The sequence below is a fragment of the Aedes aegypti genome, chromosome 1 (genome assembly GCF_002204515.2).
Source record: "Aedes aegypti strain LVP_AGWG chromosome 1, AaegL5.0 Primary Assembly, whole genome shotgun sequence".
Lineage (NCBI taxonomy): Eukaryota > Metazoa > Arthropoda > Insecta > Diptera > Culicidae > Aedes > Aedes aegypti.
Window position 1 is genome coordinate 111,228,451 of NC_035107.1, and position 24,902 is coordinate 111,253,352.

Sequence of the window (24,902 nt, forward strand, 5' to 3'; positions counted from 1 at the left end):
AATAAGTTTCTCAAAGCGTAGCTTAAGGATTTTCTGGAGGAACCCCATGAGAAGCTTCTGAAGTAATTCCTGGAGGAGTTCCTAGTGGAATGCCTACAAGAGTTCTTAAAGGAATTCCTAGAGGAACCTCTGAAAGAGTTCCTGATGGTTTCCATCGAGAAATTCTTGGGAGAATCACTGGAGCGGTTCATCGAAGAATAGAGGAAGGATTTTCTGAAGGAACTCCTTGAAAAGCTTCTGTGGTAATGATTTATCTAGAGTATAGCACCTGTTATTTTGCAACGTTAAGCTTTGCTGATTAAGCTCAATTAGAGTTAAAATAACAAAAAATAGCTCACTTTGTTTCTCATAGCAACTAAAAAATAACCTATTTTGCTATTATTTGCTACCAAATTTGAAATATAAGGAAAAATAGATTGAAAATAAAATAATTCTACCCTTATCTTGATTCAAGCGTGAAAAGCTTATTCAGTTATTATTTTGTAATCAATATATCAATATTAACTTATGTTCTTTACCCTTGTCCATATCCAAAATTCTCACGTAACTTTTCAAAAAGGCGTGTCTAACATTGAGAGGCTCTCTTTGTATACTTTCTCTTGTATCAATAAACTATGCCACATTGACCTCTTCTGTAGCGTTTATAGTATGAAAGGCTGGCCAAGGACATTGTCTTTCGATCTATAGTGTATAACTTCACGAACGCTTCAGTATTGCATAATCGAAAAAAAACGAGAGATGAGAGAGTCCTTCATTATTACGTAGGTCTTTTCGAAAAAGTTACGCAAGATTTATCTGAAATTCGGATTTTTCATATAGATTTAAATACTGTTAACACACATGTTATTTATTCTTTATTTCGAAACATCTTGCTTGCACCAGCAATTTAAGCCCGGGTTCCCCAAGTTTGAGAAATATTATTTTAATATTGCAGCTCAAATGCACACCTTTCCCTACTTAAAGACAAAAGTACGAACTGAACTGAACAAAATCCTGCACATTGTTTATGATGACTCTTTTTACATTAATGTGGATCCCATGGCAACAAAAAGCTTAGAGAAAAACTTTTACATTACGTCTCAGCAGGAACACATGCCACAACTTTGTTCTTAGCTTCGTGGTAATTTAATGAAACTGTTTATGTTCATAGCTCTGATAAGCTGACCTGATAAGGTATCAAACCTAGACAGTTTTGTCAGGGTGTCTCGTGTGCTGAAAAAAAACATTCTAAACTTTTGCCCCGAACTACCGTTTTGATTCAAATTACGGATAGCTTCAAATTCCGGACACTCAACTTTGTATGGCAAAAACATTTCACGCGAAATATTTCAATTTTTGCCGTCCAAAGTTATCTTTTTCGAGGCTCGTCTTAACAAGCATTTTCCATAAATATCGTTGCAAATTGATAATGCCCGTCTGCCTTAGGCGCCTTATTAGTGGTTTGATGATTTCAATTGATAGTTTAACTTTTCTATATGTAATTTTCATGAGCTGTCCGGAATTCGAATCAAAGTGCCCGGAATATGAGACAAAAGTAAGGTAGCGTCCGTAATAAGAATCATGAAAAGTCCACACATATCTGTTTATTTAACATAGTTAATGGTGCAGAATCAAAATCTAAACCCACCATTCGAAAATTTAGTGTTTTAAAGGCACAATACCGCGAAGGAAGCTTAAAGAATTATTTATTTTGAAAGCTTTTTGATGAGTTTTACGTCACTGAGTCCTTAAGTGTCCATTATATAAATCAAAACGGTACGTTATGTCAAAATTATGCAGTTCAGTTAAAAACATTGAATTGTTTTTCTTTGAACCAACCTCTCACATTATAAAAAAAAAGTGGATTAAATGTAGTTATTATTACCCTATCAACCATTTTCGCATCGCTTATTAGGGCTCCCATGTTTCCAAAGACTTCCAAAGGCTTTTAAAATCCTTTTTTGATCAAATTTCCCTTCGGTAGAACGATAACACCCGCTTATTATCAAACCCCCAGTCCCACAAAGATCCTACGACACCGCCCAAAGGGTTAACCAAACATGACCCTCCACGCCATAAATGCCTCTATCAGAACCGCATCCCAAGTAGCCGATTTTCATTTCCAAAGTTCGTGATTGCTATTCGCCGCACATTGGCGAATTGGTTCTTGTAAACATCCCCTCCATCCGTATTATCGACAGTTCTACTCCGATACTGGGGAGCTGCGCCCTATTAGCGTCCCATCGAGAGGGATGAAAGCGTGCAAATTAACCGCAAACCGACAAAATCGCGTGAATCGAACTGTCTAGAGAAGATTCCTTTTCTCCATACAGAGTAAGGTGGGGCAAAAGTGTGGCCTTAGTGGAATAATCAATATTTCCAGGAAAAAAACTAGACCAGTTTAAAAGGAATAAATACCACACGGTGCATTTTCAACACTAATACATATCAAAGCCTCATTACGAACGCCTGACTACGGCCTTACATAGCAAATCGAATAATATGTTATTTTAGTTTTGTTCCAGGAAATGAAAGATTGACCGACAATTGCAATTTTTGCATCTAAAAAAACAACTAGCTTTTCCAAATCTCAATCGATTTCTATGATACTTGCAGTGCAAGTATTTTACTTGAAAACATTTGAAATCTTAACAATAAACTTTTGGCCCATCTTCCTCTTCTTCACCCAAATTCATTTGAAATTGTTTGTTTTTCTCAGTCACGGGTGGGAAATTCACCGAAGCAGTTCCTGCCTGCAGCCTTCCTCGAAGGCAAGCTGAATTCATTCACTGTTGCAAGCGAACAGGAAAACGGACTTTTTCGCATATCTATCGATGATGTGGGCCCGGATCGAGTGTCGTCGTAGCAAAAAGTCCCATGGCTCTATCTTCCTTGCTCAGAGTCTCTATTTCACACTAGATCTGGAAATAGAACAAAATGGTTTGGGGCCTCTTTTTTTGTGAATTGCGAAGGTGTACCGAAAAGATATTGCTTTAATTTAAAGATGGGTTGGGATGCGATAAGCGCGTATCAAGATTGAATTCTACGTTATTTTGTAGTAAAAAGGTGGAGGTAGATCCCTAAAGGGACGAACAGATAAGTGACGCAGGATGAGTACTTATTTCTCTAGAGTTTTTCAACTGCTCTTGATTTTGTGTTTGACAAACATTTAGGCTCTTGATCTTATATTTGAGAATTCTATTAGGGATGGTACACAAATTATGTCACGCTGAATTTCCAACCTTGTAAGGCTTGTCACGCTTGGCTTGACACCCCCTCTCCCCTCCTTGGAGCGTGACATCATTTGTGCATGACCCCTTAGTGGAACTAAATTAATCCATTGTATGTATGACTTAGTAGAAAACTCATTTGCCATAACAGAGCATAACGAGATTGCTTAAAAAGTAAAAACAAGTAGATCTATAGAGACATTGAATAGAAAAATGTCCTAAAGAGTATTTAAAATCCTGAGAAATGTCAAAAAAAAATAATTCAATTTCTTCAAGTCAGTTTGAAGCAGATAAATTTGCTGTCCAGTACATTGAAAAGGCATACAAGCAGCTATGAAAATATATTTACCAAGTTTTGTTTCAGCACTAACTGTCGAAGTTTGAAAATAGTAGTTTACGGAACAAGTTGCAGAATGATGAACGAGTCGTAAGTTTAATTACGATGAGTGCTGTAAAAATCAAGTTTTGCAACGAGTTACGAACAACTTTTTTTTTTGCAATTTCGTAAAAGAAAACTTGAGGGTATCAGAAATTATATCGGAATACATTCATCATTATTTTACAATTTCTGAAAAAAATATTGTGCTATGATTCATTTCGCAACTCAAAACAGTTGCGTTATGAGAAAGCATTGCGTAATGAATCATTACAGCACTGGTTTCAGTTGCGTAATGACTATTCTCGCATTGCATACTTCAGTGCAGGAAAGTAGGCCGTTTCATGACAGATTGGCGTAATGAACAACAGCCTATTACGATGAGAAATTGCAAAAACTATTGTTTCAAGTGACGAAAAGAGTTGATGTCTAAGAATGATTATAGTAACTCCTTAAAAATGTGTTTAACTGGTCTATAACACAAGCTCAAAATCAAGTGTTTGGATGATTTACTGGAGAAGTGGTGTTTTGGAAGGAATTCTTGGATCCTTGAGTATAATTCCTCGAGTTATCCGTGGAGGAAATTTTGAGACATAGCTAAATCATAAACCAGTTTTTAAATTATGATCGAAAATCAAAACTACGTCTTTACGGATCTCTTCCCTCATCCTAGTTGGATCCCACATCCTGTCAAGCGCATCCCAAATTTTGTTTCACCTGGTTGACGAATTTCATTTCGAATGAAAAGACAAACTCCAAAAGCAACGAAATGGTACCCGTCAAATTTTTTTCCAACTTTTTCAACCGTTTTGCTCGTTTAGCAGATGGATATAAAATTCACAATTCCATCGGTGCTCCAACTGTTGGCAGGTAATTGTTTTGCCCTGCTTCTTTGCCGTTGGCGTTGACTCTTCCGTAGTTTTATTTCCTCGTCCTTTTCCCGTGGGTTGCAAAGCACAAGGGAAGATCACTCAAAGTGTACCGGTGGGGCAATACAGCAAACCTTCAAGATGGGACTCCCACTTGATCTACGCGGTTTTCAAAGCTTATCGAATTCTAGGTAATTGGAATCTATGATAAAGGGAGGACAAGTGCAACCTTCCTTAGCCTTGTGGTAACTTCCGCAGCTTGGGTTCGATTCCTGGACTTTTGGTAATGGAAATTTCCTTGACATCCCTGGGAATAGAATATCATCGCACAGGATATTCCAAAACAAAAATGACAACAATGGCAAAGAAAGCTCTCGGGTAACTACCGTGGATGTGCTCATAGAACACTATGCTGAGAAGCAGGCACTGACCTAGTGAGGAAGTAATGCCAACACGAAGAAGAATAAGAAGAAAAAAGATCAAAGGTCGGATGACGAAACACCGAAACAAAAAAAACAAAAGGTTGAAAGACAACAAATCAAATAGAAACAATTAACTGATGAAAGGCCTAAACTCATTTTCCAAACAAGAGACAATTTTCTACTATGCAATTATGCTGCCCTTTAGATTTTCTATCGTTCAACCATTTACCGTTCACAGATGGTACCAATTAGCCGAGATCTCATATGCTTTAAACACTCCAGTAACGCGGATTCCCTGTACGCGACCAATTAGCATCCCACATGGCGGGATAGCTGTATGATGAAACTTATAGAATCGTTTTCGGAGTCCCATTGAATAGTATAAATAAGTATACCTACGTCATTACCATACTGTATTGCTAAGTTTCTCTGCAACTTTGCAGACTGATGGAGGCGCTTGGTTGCGTCTTCCCCATATAGCTATGTGTGATGGTGACAACTTGTGGCACTCCACCAATCACTTTCCGGAAGCCATCCACCATGGTGGCACGGTTGATGAAAAACGCTGGATGGACTTGGAGTTGGAAAGAACGCTATACAGCATTGAATGGCAAAAATCTTCATCAAGTTCGTTTGATGAAATGGGCTTTTGGATTGTCGGTTAGGAGTAGGAGCAGAAGGCAGAAGCATGCTTTCTTCATTACGAAGTGGGGTGGAAAAGAGGCGGAATCTTGCCGAGCTTTCCTCGTAGCTTTAGAACCAGGATCAACAACAATAACGGTATCCGAGTTGAGTGAAAGATGTTGTTAGTTGGAGGGAAAACTAGGTCAAGACAGTAACGAGACTGCCGGCAGAAACATTCACCGGGATTGCTGGTACATAACACGCTTTGGCTCTCGGAAAACGATGAGTTTTCTCATCAGACCTGCAGCACAGGGGTTCTTTAGTAGTTTGCTTCCTGGCTGGTGAGTGATTCGTGAATTACGTTGCGTTGTTTTGGAGTACATGTTTATTTGGTTCAATATGTTTTGAATGGAATATCGTAAAATGTTCAGGGAACCGTTAAGATTGAGCTAGCCCGAATCCTGAACAAAACGTTACATGATTCATGAACGACACCTTGTGAGGCTTTCTCAAGAAAATTACAGTAGTTGACTGTTTTCAGCAGCTGAGGCGTGTGCACTGTGGTGACATTGATGGCACATTCCGGACAAGTGCGTTTGCGCATTTTCATGCTCGAGGGCATTTTGTGCTATTGTTAGCAGAACAAGTAATGATGAGAGTGCAATCGTACAAGTCCAAGACACACTAGAAGACAACAACGCTAGGATACAGAGCACGAAGAAATGGCAGAAAACGATACTTGTCGCTGCAACCCGGCATTTTCCGTGTGAAGGTGAAGCATTTTCTTGCTTAAGGTGAAGATATGGTTCCTCTTTCTTTTTCTGTCTTTGCGTCTTTACTGGGATTAATTCTGCTTCTCTTTACATGTGTTCGATATTCAATTCCATAGTTGTTAACTTAGAGCTAGCTCATTTTTACATTTGTATATAGTCTAAATGCTTCGCTCGGACTTGGATTTTAACCCACCACCCTTAGCATGATGATTTGCTGAAAATCTGTGCGTTTTCCGCTATGTCTACGTTCACCACTTCAAAAATTCAGACGTATGTCACAATATATACAGTTGTAATTTTCGCAAAATATAATTGAAATTGAGAAAATAATCATTTTGCAATTTCGTTGTATCCTACTTTTCATCGAGAGAATGAACAATATAACGGCCTGCTTTTCCTAACAAGGGAATCAGTAATGAAAAGTGTTACTTTTCAGCATTCATTTCGGTGCTGAAAAGTTGCACTTTTTAGTACTGTTTTGAATGTCTAAGTCTATCTAGTCACGATCCGTCTAGTGTTTAAGAATTTTACAATAACTTGCTAATTACCTACTAATTATACCGTTGAGTAGTTTGGATCCGACTCCGCGGATTTTTATTCGGAAAAGAAATGTTTGGCGTATGTAGACGTATAAGTAAACCCGATGTTTCATGCTAGAGTTTGCGTCGACAGTTTGACACATGAATATCAACCATATAAATTAATTGAATTACTCGTGGCATCTTACCTGATCTGTCCTATAATCTTCTATCTTCTATATAAATAAAAATGGAATGGTGTTTGTATGTCACGAAATAACTTGAGAATGGATGAACGGATTGACGTAAGGTTCTCACTGTTACATGTGCGAAGATAAAGTTTGGAAAAATCTCCGTAATAATCGGGAAAACGGGAGAAGACTAATGTGTCATTTTGTATGGGGGATTACTTGACATTGTATAACAGCCTACTTGATGGCAAGACGAAGTTTGCAGGGACCATTAGTGTAGAATAGAGATCAGTTTAATGGGAATGCAAAACATTTTTTTGCTAGTTCATAGATTAGAGTTTTATCAAAAGTTTGAAAATTTTTCATAAAATCTTTTTGTTTGAAATCTATTTATATTCGATGTTAAGTTTACCGTATGTGCTCTTTCAATGCAAAATTAATAAAAAATTAATAAATTAAAATTAATGAAAGCAAAATAATGGAAATTGTGTCAATTTTCTCTAAAAAATCTCGTCGGTTTTGAATATAAAACTGATTTTTAAATAAACTAGTATCCTCTGTTGCACTGTATGAATGGAGCGTGCAAGAAACAACCAAATTATGAGTCTTGATGTTTGAAAATGTTCACAAGATTAAATTAAAAAGGATACTGGTAGCACTGGCTTTTGTACCGTCAAGGTAATCGACTGACAAACAACGAGGCAGTCTTAGTTGAGCTGTCACGTCCTATCCTAGATTTTAACAGTCTTCTACTGTATGTGTTTCAAGCCTACCTGATTAAAAAGTACCGTAATCCGGGGTAACATTGATCATTTTTTTGAATTTTTCGTGAATATTTCGTTTGAAAATACAAATGTTTCAAATTTTATATTTTTAAAACAAGTACTGCTATCCATAGCTCTTGACTATATACTGTATTGTTTATTTTGAAAGGTCTAAGCCTATTTAAAAAAATGTTTTTTTATTAATTTGATATGGGGTAACATTGATCACCTATGTGAACAACATTCGCTAATATTGAAAATGTCGTTACTTACTTAAATCGTGGCCTCTGAAACCGAATATGATGACCAAACGCTTACAAATTTAATGGCCACCTAATTCTTTCGAAAGAGGTGCACTTTGCGAAAAAGGACCACGTGATTATTGAGCTGAAATTGAATTCAGGTTAACTTCTGCGTTCATGAGTCCTCTCATGGCGTAGGGGTAACGCGCCCTAACTAAAGATCAGGGAGTCGTTAGTTCGATTCTCACTGAGAAGACGTCTAACTTTTTCGCAAAACTTCACATCAATTTGTTCATTTAATCCAATTCCAAATTATATATAATGTTTAGCTTTTCGGTAGTTGTTAAACTTCCACTCGGCTGGTTAGCCGTAAACCACGATTCATAATTAAAAAACAAGCGTTTACAAATCGTTAATTTTTATAGTCATTTTAAAATTAAAAACACCTCGAATCACGGAATACGCCTAAAGGTAGGCTATTTCCTAAGTGAATTCTACATTCTTAACAGTAATTCGTTAATGTTTCCTAATTGAGCATACTTATGCAAGTTTTGACAACGGAATCGTTTTCGGCGATGCCATTTTCAGTAAGAATCGCATTTTTCTGGCTCATATCGTTTGCAGAATTTATGTGAGACATGAATCTTCGGTAGTGTCATCCTTAACCATTAAAATCATTGTTTCGAAAAGTTGACAAATTTACGCATAAGCTAAACGCAATTTTCGCAAATATCTTCACTTTTATTAGTTCATAAATATAAGAAACTAGTGAGCCCGGCAAACTTCGTCTTGCCATCAAGTAGGCTGTTGAAAAACGCTATGGATCGTCACATTCAAAATAACAGTTTCGTTCACGCTCGTTTTATCCGCCTTTCCCGGTGAATATCCTGGGATTTTTATACACACAAACACGTTGGAACACTTGACGAACAAAACGGAAAAATAATCATTCAAATCGGTTGACCCGTTCGGAAGCCATTTCGTGACATACAAACACCAATCCATTTTTATTTATATAGATAGAAGCACCATTCGTGATTTGGAAATGTTTGGTCAATAAATGATGATACGATTTTTCACGAGATGAGTCATTCCGATCAATGTTACCCCGCTGATCAATGATACCCCGGATTACGGTACTGAGCTGCGCATGAATGTCCACGACTATTGCTGTAAAAATCGAGTTCTGCAACGAGTAGCGTACTTTTTTTTTTGCAATTTCGTAGAAGACCACTTGAGGGTATCAGGAATCGATCAGTGTGATCAGTGCCGTACAAATTTCAGCCGAATGGTACCCGATCCGTGCGAAAATGAACAAAAACAAGCTCCGCTAGTACAAAACCAATATGATTTCGACAGCGAATACGACGAGAAAGAGAGTGGGTGCAACACACGCACACATTCTGTTTCACCCACTGTTGGTGTGATTTCAATATTCAATTTCACCTAGAGGCACTGAAACTGAGAATTGAATATAATAAATTACAAATGAATTTTATATTACTGGTGTAAGAAAACGGCAATGTGATGCCTCCAGTTGATGAAACATGATTTGTCTTTTACGCAAAAAGTACAACTATTGCAATTTGCGAGTGTTTTTGTGGGGTATTCTGATGGAATTAATTTTTTCACAAGCGAAATTGAATTTGCTGCCACCGAATTTCAGCAGGAGCATGAGAATCAGTGTAGAAAAAGTAATTGAAAAACTGAATGTACGCTCTACCAGATGCGTAGGGAGTCGATGCCGGTTATGGACCCTTTACGTATTGTGGACCCTCTACAGAAAAACATAAAATTAACACTCAAAGCAACATTTGTCCTATAAAAATCCACCGGGAGAACATCGATTGCATTGTTAGTCAGCAGTTTCGGCAGCGAGCCAGATTACATGGGAATCAAATGGAGGGTCCATAATAGGAAACGTCAAATTTGTAAACATTCCTATTATGGACCCCGGGAGGGTCCAAAATAGGCATAAGGACAACAGTTTTACAAATGAGTATTTCACTGGCTAAATCGAACGGTTTTGTGTGTTTTAAAAGCGCACTATGAAGTAAAGACATGAAACTTGTTGAAAGGCTGCACAAAACGTACATCCAACAAAGATATCATTGCATAAAAGCGTCGAGAATAAAACTTAGCTACTGAGGGGTCCATTGCTAGCACTGAAACCCTAGGACATTTTATGACAGATTGACGTAATGAAAAATAGCCTATTACGATGAGAAATTGCAAAAAAGTCGTTGTACAACTTATTTCAGTTGCGCATCATTACGCAACTCTTTTAGATTACGCAACTGTTTTGCGTTGCGTGATGAATAATTACGTAACAATTTTCAGTGATTACTAAACAATGGTGAATTTATCCTAGTATGATTTCTGATACCCTCAAGTGGTATTTTATGGCAATGAATTCTGCTTGTTGCAGAACTCGATTTTTACAGCACTCGTCGTAATTATCCTGTACTGAGCTGTCATCATCCTGCTACTTGTTGCACTACAATTACGCAACAAGTTCCAGAATGATGATTTTTATAGCACAAGTCGTACATTTATCTGATGAGGCTTAACGAGTTGGACAATCACGACGAGTGCTGTAAAAATAATATTAAGCGTTATTTGTGGTCTTTTGATTCCATTGCATGTTCCTGTGGGGCAAACGCAGAGTTGCCGGAACATTTTAGAAAATGTCTGGCAAGTTCAAAATTAAAAGTCTAGCAATATTTGGCAAGCATCATTGTGCAGCAATAATGATAGTAGTAAATCCAAATTCAACGCAACAAAAAAATAATCCAATACTTAAGCAACCTGCCGGAATTGAGACATTTTCAGCTAAGAGTAAACAATGAGTGAAACAGTATGAGCATAGTGATTTGAAGTTTCCAAAATAAACAAGCCAAGACAAATCATAAATAAAAATATAAATAAATTATATCCAATTGGCAACTCCAAAGTTTTGCTGAATTGAAAAAGTCTTTCAAAATGAGCAGTTTGTCTTTATCTCGATTAAAATGGCATAATGGCAACCCTGGGCGAGCGATGGAATCAAAATCAAGCTGGTCCGTTTCGCATTATGCGAGTCACAGTGGTTTAGATTTAAATAATGATGACAGAAATTACGCAATCCAAATATTTTACTATTTTTAGCCATCAACAGTATTTTGGAACATGATTTATGGTTGAAGACTCTATTTTGGGAATAGACAAATTTTTTGGTCCTAATAGAGCAAAATTATAACAAAAATACAGTTTTCATACATTTTTTGGCTCTCAGCTTTTATGAAAAAAAGTGTAATTTAGATACACTTACGCAAAAAGAATCTTCTTTAATCGATTCCTTAGTCTTAAATGCGCGTTTGGATAAGATATCTTCGCGGGGAGCGATATGTACGGTATAAAAAAGTTCTTCTTTAATTGTTTGTAGTACCTACAACAATGAGGATTACTTTAATAAGGTTAACGACACTTGAATATAAATTTGCATTCGAGGATGCTAAATATGTATAAGAATGAATTATCGACGAGAAAAAATAAGGACTGTTCATTTTGTAAAGTGGACACTTTGTTTATGCTATATCTTTTTCATTTATTATTAAAATCGTAATCGGTTTTCTGTGCATCGTACAACTATTGTTCTACAATGCTATGAATATATAAGATCTTAGAAAATGCTTTTAGTTGAAGAACTAAATAGTTTTTCCAAAAACTCCCAAGAAAAGCTGATCGTCAAAGTTCAACATTATTTTTCGCAAAACAAAAATCCTTATATTTATGAACAAATTGTAAGTTTGTATCCTTTAGTATTCTACTAAAGGTATAGCTTTAAATAATCAATTATATTCCACCATTCTCTGACAGTAGGTAACAAATTTGATGATAAACCATCTTTTCACTCCCAGCAAAAGAGAAAAGTAAAAAGCGTGTTCAAAAATAGTTTAGATTACTAACGAAACTATATTTGTATAAACGAGAGCTAAATCGTGAGTTTAAACCGCAGTCTTAACACAGCTCGAAAGAAACGTGTAAATTTCTGAGACATATAATGCACATAATTTGAGCGTGGCAAATCATGGATATTTACATGTTATGTCATGTAAACTTCAATTATATGTCATGTAATCCAGCAGGATCCTGGGTGATTACGTGACATAGAACACATATTTACATGATTTCATACTTAAATTTACATGACGCAATGTTTACATCCCATTGATGAAGTTCACATGACATGTAATCATCATTATTTTTAACTGTAAAGAATTAATTTTACTTTTTATGGTCGTTTTACTAAAAAGTCACAAACTTTTAAAATCTTGTACGAATATTTATCGATCCACAGAAAATTGTAAACGTTTTTCTTCGAATGTTTCAATTGGTAATCTCTGAATGACATATTATGAAAATAATATGTGGAAAATAAAATCGATTTTATTACAGCAGTGTTGCCAATTTTGATGAATGTTAATGTATTATGAAAAGTCTTCTAAAAATAAAGCAATCGTTTTTCTGTTGTGCTTTAAATATGACATGGGACTAAATAAGTAAACCTATGAAGGCGTAAATTGTTTTTTATATTAATACTATGTTAGTACTTCCGTCAGGACGTACTTTAAACCACAAAATTCTACTCATATCAGTTCACTTCAAATTTTAAATATTTTCCTCTAAAATATCGGGGAAAATGGTTTTATTATATCTGTAAAATTGTTGCTCCGAAAATAACTTGATTTCTTCCATCAGGCTCCTAAATGATGAGGCTTTCGAAGAACAAGCCTTATTTTTAAATAAAAAAATATATATTGTCGAATTTTCCAGCCATTTTCTAACAATGATTGATTTTGATAACTTCCAAAAATCGACCGTTTGAAACGTTGTTCCATATTCATGTGAAATTTAATTATTTTGGAGATTTTTTTTTATTATCACGACATTATACAATACTAGTCGAACGATGTACAGAAAACCGATGGAAATTTCATTGATAAATCTAAAAGATACAGCATGCACAAGGTGGCACACACTTCTATAAAATGAACAGTCCTTATGCTGCAACCCATGCTGGGTTTTGGTGAAAATTAATTAGTTGTGTCTTTAAGCAAAAATTAAGGTTTTTGAACATGTGTAGCTATTTAACGTCCGAACACATAGAAAAATATTTTTCTTTTTAAATTCTCGTATGTGTTCTTAACTATCTGATATAGGAAATGAATGTTTGACTTTGTTTTTCAGCTAAAAATTGTGCGAGTGCGAAAAGATATTTGTGTTAAGTCAACTGTTGGGCTCGTTTCACGCTTATGATACAACATTTTTATCGTTGCAAGTTTATTTAATTTTCCAATAAACTTTGGATGGTTCGTCATTACAAGTGTTGACATAAACCCTTATTTCCGTTTCAGGTAATTTTATTATACACATATCCTCCTCTTTTCGTCATTACTAAAAATAACCTCTGAATAGTTCGACATTATGAATGTCGACGTACTTTTTTAATCTTCTACCGATATCTTTTCATCTGTGAGCTATATATTAAAAAAGTTTTTACAAATTATGTGTCATTTTTATGAATACTTCCAAAATCTTCTTACAAATTATTCTCAATGACATTTTTTTGAATGTATGACATTCAAAACTCTAGTTATTGGATATTTGAATAAATTTAACTAAAAATAAATTTAAAAATTCATTACAAATCCATATGGTTTGAAGAAATGCACTTGGGGCTCGCTTTGTAAATTTTAAAAGCCAAATCTACACAAATTTGGCTTTTAACATTTACAAAGTAAGCCACGACAAGAAATGTTTATAGAATTCCAGTAAAAAGTTTGGAACCCCTACTCCACCAAATATTATCCGTGGCTGAACCAGTGGTTACATTTCACATTATACATACAGACCATATGTTTCTCAATTGAATTCATCCAACATGGCACATGTTATTAAATGGAAACCTTTACCACAGGACATAGATGTAGTATCAATCTTTTGTCTAAAATTTCCTGCTCCTGTACTTCCACAGGCACTGTTAGGGAACTCCATCATGTTAAAAAGCTGACATCGCTTTCTCTAGAAAAACCGTACAAAATGTTACATTTTTTGAAAGTCTCCATCCTCGCACCAACCACATATGATTCTAGTTGCAAAAAATGTGAGCATCAAATTCTGCCATAACTTGGTCGATTGGAATTCATTTCTCTCGGAAGTAACCCACGTCGGCCGTTTCACAGTGGTTCAGGTTTAAAAATAGTCATGGCATAATTTCCGCATTCTCAATATTTTACTTACTTTAGCCACGGAAAGTCGATGGTCTTCGTCTCTTAGAACATCTTCACAACGCGGGACACGGTGAAATGGTGGACTCCAAGCCTTTTGCCGATCCATCTGTGTGACTGACCAGGGTTATCGATCACCGCGTCCAAGATTGGCTGGCGTAGCTCTTCTTGTTTCGAATGCATCTTGAAAACTACTTACCAGATCGCGATAAAATTTTTCACACGTGGACATAACACTCTAAACTAATATTACCCAAAATTACATTAATTTTCACTCACTTTCCGTGGCTTCTTCATCTTCTTGGCGTTAACATCCTCACTAGGACAGAGCCTGCTTCTCAGCGTAGTGTTCTTATGAGCACAGTTGTTTACTAAGAGCTTTCTTTGCCAAAGTTGCCATTTTCGCATTCGTATATCGTGTGGCATGTACGATTATACTCTATGCCTAGGGAAGTCAAAGAAATTTCCATTACGAAAAGATACTGGACCGACCGGAAATCGAACCCAGATACCTTCAGTATGGCTTTGCTTTGTAGCCGCGGACTCTAACAACTCGGCTAAGGAAGGCCCCAATAATATATAGTTATTTAATCCCTGAAATTTTTAGAAGTATCCGATTTAAAATGAATTTTTGGTGATCATTTTTGTGTGTCTAATTTTTTCCGAGTCCAGTCTTTATTCACGATATGTTGATTCGAAATTCCTACAAAATAGCTTTTTTTTATGCATTTTGAGCCTTCCAACTCTTCTCAAAAACTAATGTTTAGGCAAATTTAGGCAAGAGGAATCTACTCTAATCGATTTCCTAATTTTGAAGGCGTGTTTGAGCAAGATATCTCAGCGGAGAGTGGAGGTGAGCGTTTTGTACTGTTTGAAGTAGCACGCCAATAATTATTTGACATGGCTATACGGGCAAAAATCCTCACATCGGTAACATGTAATTTACAAAAAGATGTTTCCATTTTTGAGTATGCATTTTTTCTTCATTAGGCCTTCAGATTTTTGCATTTTGTTGCTAACCATAATAATTATGTGTGGGACACATAACTAGAGCTTACTTCAAAATATATGTAAAGAATGAGTTATCGCTAGGAAAAATATGCTAAAATCCAAATTTAAACGGTTTTGTAATAAAGATAAAGTAGCCGAGTTTCTCAGCAAAATTGAAGGTTTTCGGACATGTTCAGCTGTTTTGTGTCCAAACATTAGAAAAAATATTAGTTTTACAAATTCTTGGTTGGTTAATTATCTAATATTTTAGATGAATGTTTGACTTTGTTTTTCATCTTTTTAATAACCAGGACCTCTGTGCGCCGAAGAACGAACAAGTGCTCTTCACGTGACCATTTTTCATGATGGTGCGCTTTTATATTTTTTGAATAGACAACAGAACCTTTGCCATCGTTTGCCGCTGTACAATGCTGGACGGATCGCGGAATAGCCATTGCCAGTTGTTGTTGTACACAATCGATGATATTTTGCCCGCCAGCAACGACATTTCTGGCTTGTTTAGCATTTTATACCGTCATCGTCCATCTCCATTGCGCTTACACTCAAGTGCAGTCCTAAAATCCAATATTCTTTCCGACTGAGTCCGGCCCGAAGCGGGTGGCCCTGCTTTCGGATATGGTGCAATTTAAGGGATTTTAGTATCCTCCCGCTTCGGCAGTACCGACCTCACAACTGTAGGCGAGAGCACTAATACTGGGAGGCTCGAATGGAGCATTCCCAGCTCAAAACACGAATTCTGTAGACGTTACCTTTTCCTAATCGTTTTAGATATCTGAATGATATTTTCCATTAAAGTTTTTCTGAATTTACTATGATAACGATTTAAATGCCAAAAATATCAGATCAATAATTAATAATCAATAAAATATAAGACACTGGTGAGGTGTCTGTTATTCCCAAGCAGTCCTATGGCTGCTTCCTTGTGCAAGTTCAGATGATCTAGCGATACTGGAGTAGCAACCACGGACGGCCGATCAAACTCAAGCTGATAGGTCTCTCTTTTGGTTCTTGTTTGGTATCCTTTTTAGGCTTGAGGCCTATAAAATTATTTCTTTTCATTCACTCTTAGTTTTACTTAGGACATTGTAATCCCTTTTTTACTCCTGTTTGGTCTGTACGTAGTATTATTTTCGGCTTTATATATTATGTTTTATGAATTTATTATGTTTTTACCTCAGTGTTTCTTTTCCTACCTGTCCTTGTTATTTCCTGAATCTTTTTCAAAGCAATCATTGCAATCAAAGGTATCTTTCTTGAGTTTTTAAATTTTCAAAAAAAAATCTCTTGTTTAATAGGCCCTTTTAAAGACGTAGTTCAGGAAATTTTGAAAAAAAAAATTAAGAGACTTGTCATATCGGACAGCTACTGGAACATTCACAAAGTTTAATTTACATTGTCAAAAGTCGGTCCGCAAATGCCATTTTCATTTGCATTTTGAACTGGAAGTGCTCGAGCGCTTAGCGAGTTGGAGTTGAACCGTTTCGGGGTTTTATCCAATCAGCCATAAAATCGGGTGAATTGTATTGTGAACATGAATAACCTAATAACCAAATTGCAGCAGAAAGCGGCATTGGAAAGCTGGGGAACTGCCGTTTGGGCCGGGGAGGCATGCCGAACACCCGTTTATCCTTGTTTGTGGAGTGCAATTACGACTGCATGGAGCGAGAGAAGCGTGGTCGCTTCGGGAAGGAATATAGAAGGGGGATGCATTTTAAATAGAACACGGGTTATCCACGGCTGGGATGGTTGTATCTTTCACTCACAAATGCCAAATTGAATCCGCCGACAATAAATGCAAAATGCACTGTTGGGTACGATCCATCCCATTTGCGGAATTGAAATTGAAATGGAGCATTAAACAGCAAAATACTGAGCGGGGTGTTTGTGGTCGCTCAGGGGTAATTCATTTTGAACGTTCTTACTGGATTGGGAAGGACTTAGAGCTATCGGCTGGAATGCATAGGTAATGAAATTTGGGGGGATTTATCGCTTCACCAAATATATTAAACGAATACCGATGGATTTAAATCCCACTCATGTTATCTTATTTACTGAACTTTTGGAATTGTTCATTCGGACTCATTATCGTAGTATTGCTATGGGATGTGCGAGAATTGTTTATCAGGCCAGTAAAATAAATTACATACCCATACTGGTAAATAAGCGATAAAAATGGGTTCAAATTTGTGAAAAAAGTGGTCTAGATGGTATATGGTATATTAGGAGCGGCGTCACATGTTTACAATCAAATTTGATGTTAACACCAGTAAAGATCCTGCTGTGTTAATTTTGTTTGTCGTGGATCGCTACAGATGGGATGTTTTTCCTCGCTTGCTTTGATCGTGCTTAAAAATCAAACAAGAGTGAATTCTGCAATGCATGACCACAACACCTCAACCGGGCATCTCATCAAGTCCTGACCAGAATGAAAACTGTTCAGAATTGTCTCGATGAATATTGGAAAATCTCCGAGCTCCTGAACAAAGGAGTACCGGAAATGCTCTTGGCAGGATTTGTGAAAGAATCGTAGCAGAAATCAGGGACTTGATCATTTAAGTAATTTCAAAAAACCAATTCCATGAAATATCCCCGAGATAGACATCTAAAATACCCTTAGAAGAACTTCTAGAAATAATTCGGACGTTCCATAAGGAATACGAAATCCGGCCCGGCAACTTTTGCCATCCGTGATAAGCGAGAGAAGAGAGGAGATAACTGTCAAAAAAAAGTCAATAAAGCACGCTTGGTGTGAAAAATGTTTATAATTTTGTCCAAAAAATATGTTTCCACTACAAAATGAAATAAATTGCGATTTTGAGCTTAAATTAAACATCGGACAAAAATCTTACCGAAGCTTTAAGGTATCAGTCTATTAGTAAACTTTCAAGATGCGAACTTTTTATATTGCTAGCTATCGATTGCAGTTGATAGATTTCCAAAGGATTTATTTTGAATGGAAATATAAATTTTCATACAATCAAAAGTCGGTGTTTTGTTTTGGGGTAACTTTGATAATGGAGTATAAATCGAACAAAATTGAATGAATTACGTAACATTTATAGGGTATTACATACCTCTATGCGTTTAACGTTATATGGAAATTTCTGACTTAGATTACAAAAATGGTTCCAGTTTGTGAAAATACTTTTTCCTAAGAGATTTGAGACCATATTCAAGTTCTATGATAACTAGGCTGTCAAAGATAAGTGACCAACTATTCAAAACAACATCAAATAGTGATCGTAGAACAGATTGTTTGTAAGCGTTTGGAAAATGCTAAGTTCGTATCAATTTTTAATATTCGTATATAAAGCATCAAATGTTCTCGATTCAAATGAAAACAGTTCTTACATGTAGTGTCATACTAATATTCTTTAGTTTTGCATCCTTTTTGCTTAACCGATTAACATAAATTATGATATTTTGTTTAGTATGTGGTGGGTCCTGCACTATCAAAGTTACCCGCATTAACAAAGTTACCCCGTTTTACGGTATGCATAAATATTTTGGAGATTCTTCTCCATTTCAATAATGCTCTTCTTCTATGATGAAGGAAACTATGACGAAGAAGTGTACGGCCATCAATGATCCTGGGTAGTTCAAAAATACTTCACGATCCTATACTTACAGCTACTTTAACAATCTAATGCTTTTCAATGGGTGTATAGTTCTAAATAATGAAGTCAAAATTTTGTGTTAGATTCAATCGAACACAGTTGCAAAAAATGATGCAAAAATGAAATTGTAATCTCAGTTCAAAGAAGAACCACATTTTAAAAACATATTTATGCATACGATACAGTATCTCTACGACGATACCCTACATAACAACGACTTCTGCCAGCTTATGTCTCAAAAGCTCCCAACTGCAATGAACTACATTGAAAGAAACACACAGTGTGCGGTATTTAAGCTAATTGGATTAGGTCTCAATGAAAAAATAGCGAGCTTCCACGTGCTTCTGATTACCCTGAAAGCTTCTAGGGTATATAAGAGGCTCTTAAAAGCTTGACGTGTGATATCGTGTTCGAATCAATTAACTGCAGGCCTCCTTCAGGCCTTCATCAATACGACTTTCATGTAGGCCATGGGTTCCTGAACTTTTTTTAACACTACCAACGTAACCATCAAGTTCATTTTTCGCGACCCATCAGAGAAAAATGAAAAACGGTAAGATAGAAGATTTCTGTTTAACAAAATTATGGTTTTTAATTTTTCTAAAGTTTTAAAGCTCGTCAATCATTGAGAAGTCTTTTCTGAATTTTCTTGAAATTGCTGAGAGTTTCTTGATGACTATTTCTGCCAACTTGAGAATAATACAATTCTCAATATCCATTGATCCTTTGAATTTCCAGTCAACCAAATTAGACGGGTTTGGTGGTCTAATGACTACCACTTCTGTTTCATAAGCAGAAGGTCATGGGTCCAATCCTAGGCCAGTCTCTTTCCTCGTATTTTGTAGTTGTATCTTTCACATGGTTCTATTTTACACTCTTCATCTATCACAGTTGATCCATCACAGTTCATAGCATTTGCTTCAGAGACGAAAAAAAACACTTTCCCTAAGTTTCCATTCTTCCATCATTATATCACGCCTTTCCTTACGTCATACATAGGCAATCTGCTAACTAAACAGTAAGCCTCTTTGCCATAAAAATTATACCAGCCCTACACCTTTCCGCATGAACTGGTGTAGATGCAGGGGTATATCCGGTCTATTGTGGGAGCCAGTTCTAATGCATCATCAATTCCTCCCCCTTCCCCTCATCCTCAACATTCTGACGTGGCAGGCGCCATTGTTGCCTATAAATAGAAGATCACCAACACTGCAGCCATCTGATTGGTTCCTTGTGTAAGTGCAGCTGATCTGGCGATACTGGAGCAACAACCACGGGCGGCCAATCAAGTTCAAGCTGATTTTCCAGTCGACCGAATCGTGATAATTTTTGGTTTATCAATACAAAGATTTTTTTAATAGCTCAGTCAACCTATGTTTTTGTATTTATAGGAAATTCTCCGAATATTTTGTTATTTATCGCTAATTTTTAAGGATTGTTTTTAAGAAATAAAAACAGTTTGAGAATCTATGTTCTAGGCTGTTGATACCAAACAGTGACCCACCTACTTCCACACTCCAGCACAACGATTGCCAAGGCATTTTTTTGTCGATTTTCTTCGCACCGAACCGATCCATTATCATCAATTACCGAAATAACAATTATGCTTATTGAATTTTCCTCTCTTTTTTCTCGCATGCGCCACTAACCAAAACTAATTACCTTCGCTCTGGCATTTGGATTCCGAAGACGCTGCTGCCGCTGAAGCTGCCATCGCTAATATCTAAGAATCCGTCGAGGCATGTCGCTAAATCAATGCAAGCTCGAAGCCTCTTGTTTCCACCGCTGACTACCGAATTACAAGTGCTTGTAGCCTAGAACTTCCGGCGGGATAGTGTTTCAGCTGTTGCAGAGTGTGATAGTTTGCGAATCGGAATGCTTTCGGTCTAGCGAAAATCAATTTTGTTGAATGCAGTTTTCCTGTGAACGAACGACAACCGCCCGTCGCCGAGGAGGACCCAGAAAGAAACGAAAAGTGACCGATTCTATCAAGCGACTAGGGATCATAGGTAAAAGTTTACCCTCGAGTGGTAAAATTGATTGGTTTAGGCAATCTTACGCAAAGACTTACGATAGAGGGTAAATATCTACCCAGGTTATCAAATGGCACTCTAATTCGCCCTGCGTTTTTTATTGATTTATGTGAGAAGTGCAATATTAAGCATCATGTGCAACAATATATGAAAACTTTTGGGAAAAATCATTTTTCTTCGAAACTTTTTCTGAAATTTTGCAATAAGAAGCATTTCAATAAAACGCGTATTGTGACCAAACATGGGATCAATAGTTTTAAAAACCTTTGCAAAAGTGAATCAAAAGTGCCAAGAATAAGATCTGGCTCGGTATTATAAGAATGAATCGATGGAAGAAGTTTTATCCCTCCCATTCCAAACGAAGCATGTTCACACTCACGCTGAATTCGTTCAAAATTAGCAAAAACAAAATAACAAGCGTTGCGTGCTCAGTAAAAAAGTGTCTAAAATGTTCAATTTTTCCGAACAACTCAACTCTGTCCGCAAAATCCGAGTTCCCCCGAGTTTGTTTGTTACAACTTAATCTCAGAACTAGCAAAAACAACAGCGTTTATACCATTTGAAACGCAACCAACGCTTTTATCACCATACTTTTTCTTCCATCGTGCAAAATTGTTGCCATCGTGAAGAAAATTGGATTAATAGGGAAAACTTTGAGTGCCATTTCTTTCGTTGCCATATTGGAGGGGAAGGCAATCAAAGCAGAGAGTAACATTTCCTCTTCAAACGTTAGACATCATTTTGTTTATTTTGACTTTGCCTTCTAGTTTTGTATGAGTGTTCCCTTCAATATGTCCTGCCAGAAGGGTGAAACTTTTCCTGCTTCTGAATATTTAAAGTTGATCAAACGTATAACATGCGTTTGATGACTGTATGGTAGACTTGAATTGAAAACACGCGATGATTGCGGACGATGTTCTTATTTAAAAAAAAAGTGTGGGGACAATTTTTTTATCTCAAGCACCAAAATACCGCTATGTACTCAATTTAGGGTTGCTGAATCCATTGCACAGAGCAACAAAAAATTTGACATTTTTGCGTGTCTTAAGGATCAATTTATGTGTCTCTAGTACATTTGGGGTTGCTGATTCAGAAATGTTCCAGCACGTCACAATTTGTAGCCACGGTAAAATGGTCCAAAATGCTACTTTGATGATTTGTTCGTTTTCTTGTAATAAGATCCATATTTGAAGGTCATTCGAAGTCTTAACTTTACAATATTGGCTAGCTACCACAATGAAAACATTTCCCAAATTTGAGTATTTTTACAGTTTTAAATCGTGTCGAAAAGTTGGTTGAAAAATGAGGGTGGTTCAAAATGACCAAATGGGTGGGGTAGAATTCCATTTAGTATGGAGATTGAAGAGTCAGAAACCATGCTTCCCCATGAATTTGTCCTGTGACATGGAAACGCTTATTCGTTAATAAAATCATCGGGAAAGCTTACAACTTAGGCAAAAAAGTGAAAAGTTGTGGAATTTCACCGGGAAATAATAGGAAAACCGAACATTTTTTGGCAAATTATACAAATTTAAACAAATTGAATGATCCAATGAATCAGGCCGTTTTACCTCATCAGTATGTATTAGGCCATCTTCCCCTACAGGTCTTGAACTTTCAATTTAGGTATAATTTAGTTTGAATTGCAAGATAAAATTTACATTACATCGGTTCTTTACAACATGCCTAAATTCTCCATACAAAATCTTTCGTTTCTCTTATATGGCAAAATACAATACTTTTCTTCATACAAGCTGGCAAACTTGTATGCAAGTTGTCAGAAATAGTCAAATATTGCATTTTTTTAACAGTCAATATCTAAAAAACTAGATGTGCTACGACATTTTTGAAAACGGCAATGGATTCAGCAACCCTTAATTAAGTAAATGGTGGTATTTTGATGCTTGAGATAAAAACGTGTTCCGCAGTGCTGCCGTTTTATGCCGATTTATTTGCTTAATTTACCACAGAATGCCATCTTCATGTGTTGAACAATTCATATAAAATATCATTATACTTTCGATACTCAAAAATTATTTATGATGATTTAGAAATGTATTGTATTCTGCCATATAAGAGAAAGGAAGAATGTTATTTGGAGACTGCAAGAGTGTTGATAATGTCGATTTAGTCTAAATTTAATTGTACAATGTAAACCAAACCATATGAATGTTGAAGTTCTGTTTTACATGCTTGGTTGATTAGATCACTCAAAAGTTTGATAAATCGTGCTTCAAATGTCATGTAAATATCAATTAAATCAATGTTTTCTACGACTTTGGCGACATGTTTTAGTGTTTCTGAGAACGGCATCAGATTCAACAATTTCAAATCAATTAGAGACACATTATTTGATCCTTGAGACACGCAACAATTATAATTTTGTTACGCTATGAAACAATTTGGGCAACATTTTTACCTATGGCCATTTAGCCAATGGATGAAACACAAACATTTCTAAAGTGGAACATCTTAGAATCTCAGAATGTTTGCCACACAATAGCACTAGATGAGATTTACATTGTGTTCTGATTTAGGCATTGATACCCCTAAAATTAAATTTTTCACGATTGACCGCAACAGCAAAGATTTCAAACGGTTATATTTTTGTGGAAGTTCAACTGTTTTGTATCAAACCGTTAAGGTGAAGATGAATCGAAGCCAAACTTCAAATTTTCAAGAACACGGATCTGGAGAACCAAACATCCGTTGAAGCTGGAAACTTAATTGATTGGTCACTAGGTGGTACTATTTGAAAAAAAAAGTTAGATAGGTACATAATTTTCATTGAAATACAAAAGAAAACTTTTGTTTTCAATAAAGTTTCAGAAAGTTTCGTTCTTTTTACAACTGCTCAAAAGGTTTTACCACAAACTGACTTTTGAGCGTTTTCCCAAGAATTTATCCATGAATCTTCTAAGGAAATTTTCAAAGATTTCTATAGAGTTTCTCAATAAATCCCTTCTATGAATATTCCTTGAATTCTTTGACGCTTTTGGAAGAAACTGATTTTGTAGTTTTAAATCAACTTCTCATCAAATTTTTCCACAAATTGTAGTTGATCAAAAACTCTTTGCAACATTTTTCATTGTTTTCTGATCAATAATTATAACGTGAGTTTCAAAGACAATAATGCAGGTCTATGAAAAAAAAATCTTCAACCTGAGTTATACAAGCATCTCCTCAGAAAGAAAAAAAAAACAGATAAAACTGTAATTTTCTGTCGTGCGAACACCATTTTTTCATATTATCGATTCAACTAGACCAAATTTTACACGAAACAAGTATTTTTAAATATAATGAATCTTAAATATGCGTTGTTTGGATATGTACACATAGCACTAGGGTTTACATCACGAGTAATATTCATGTATTTCTAACATTGTTCTCTTTTATGTACCTTTATGTAAATGCCCGCTGAGCAGAATCTCAATAATGGCTGTATATGTCAAAAAACAAGATTGTTTGATTTTAATATTGTTCAATTTGAGCTTTTTCCTACACATTTGAACGAAGAAAAAATCTTATACAGCAACATGGTCTGAATCGAAGTTTTAGCAGGAAGTGAGTGTTCCGTATTATTCGATTTTAGGCGCATGTGGTTTTTAGATAAGTTGTTCGTAATATAGTTTGCATCTTCCAAGAAAAAAAAGTTGAATAGGGTGATATTTGGGATTTCATTTTGACTCAAACTTTTTTGTGTGAGGAAATTTGTGGTAACGCTCTTCGGCGAAGTTTTAGAAAACGTTTGTTTGGACTACTTTGTCGAAGACACCTTTGATCTAACTCTTCATTTGAGCTCCGTAAAAGATTCTGAAAGTGTTAATTTGGGGTGCCAGAAATGTTTTTTTATTGTATCATTACCAGGGTTCGGAAAAGTTCTGAAATTCACACTACAGTAGGCAAGCGCAGCAAATCACAGTCAGCGGAGCCGGTGAAACTCACGTCTATTGCTGCTGTAGGCAAAATGCCTTGAAAGTAGCA

General features: G+C 36.1%; 1 protein-coding gene across 9 annotated transcripts in view; it reads left to right on the forward strand.

Moving 5' to 3' along the window:
* The window catches only part of LOC5570714 (transmembrane protein 47), a 171,973-nt gene that overhangs the window by 50,802 nt on the left and 96,269 nt on the right, over positions 1-24,902 (forward strand). For 2 of the 9 annotated variants that reach the window (XM_021845153.1, XM_021845148.1), the window contains one exon: positions 20,575-20,894. The exons of the other annotated variants lie outside the window; for them this stretch is intronic. The gene's annotated coding sequence lies outside the window, so the exon portion shown is untranslated. The remainder of the gene's footprint in view (positions 1-20,574; positions 20,895-24,902) is intronic. 9 annotated transcript variants of the gene reach the window in all.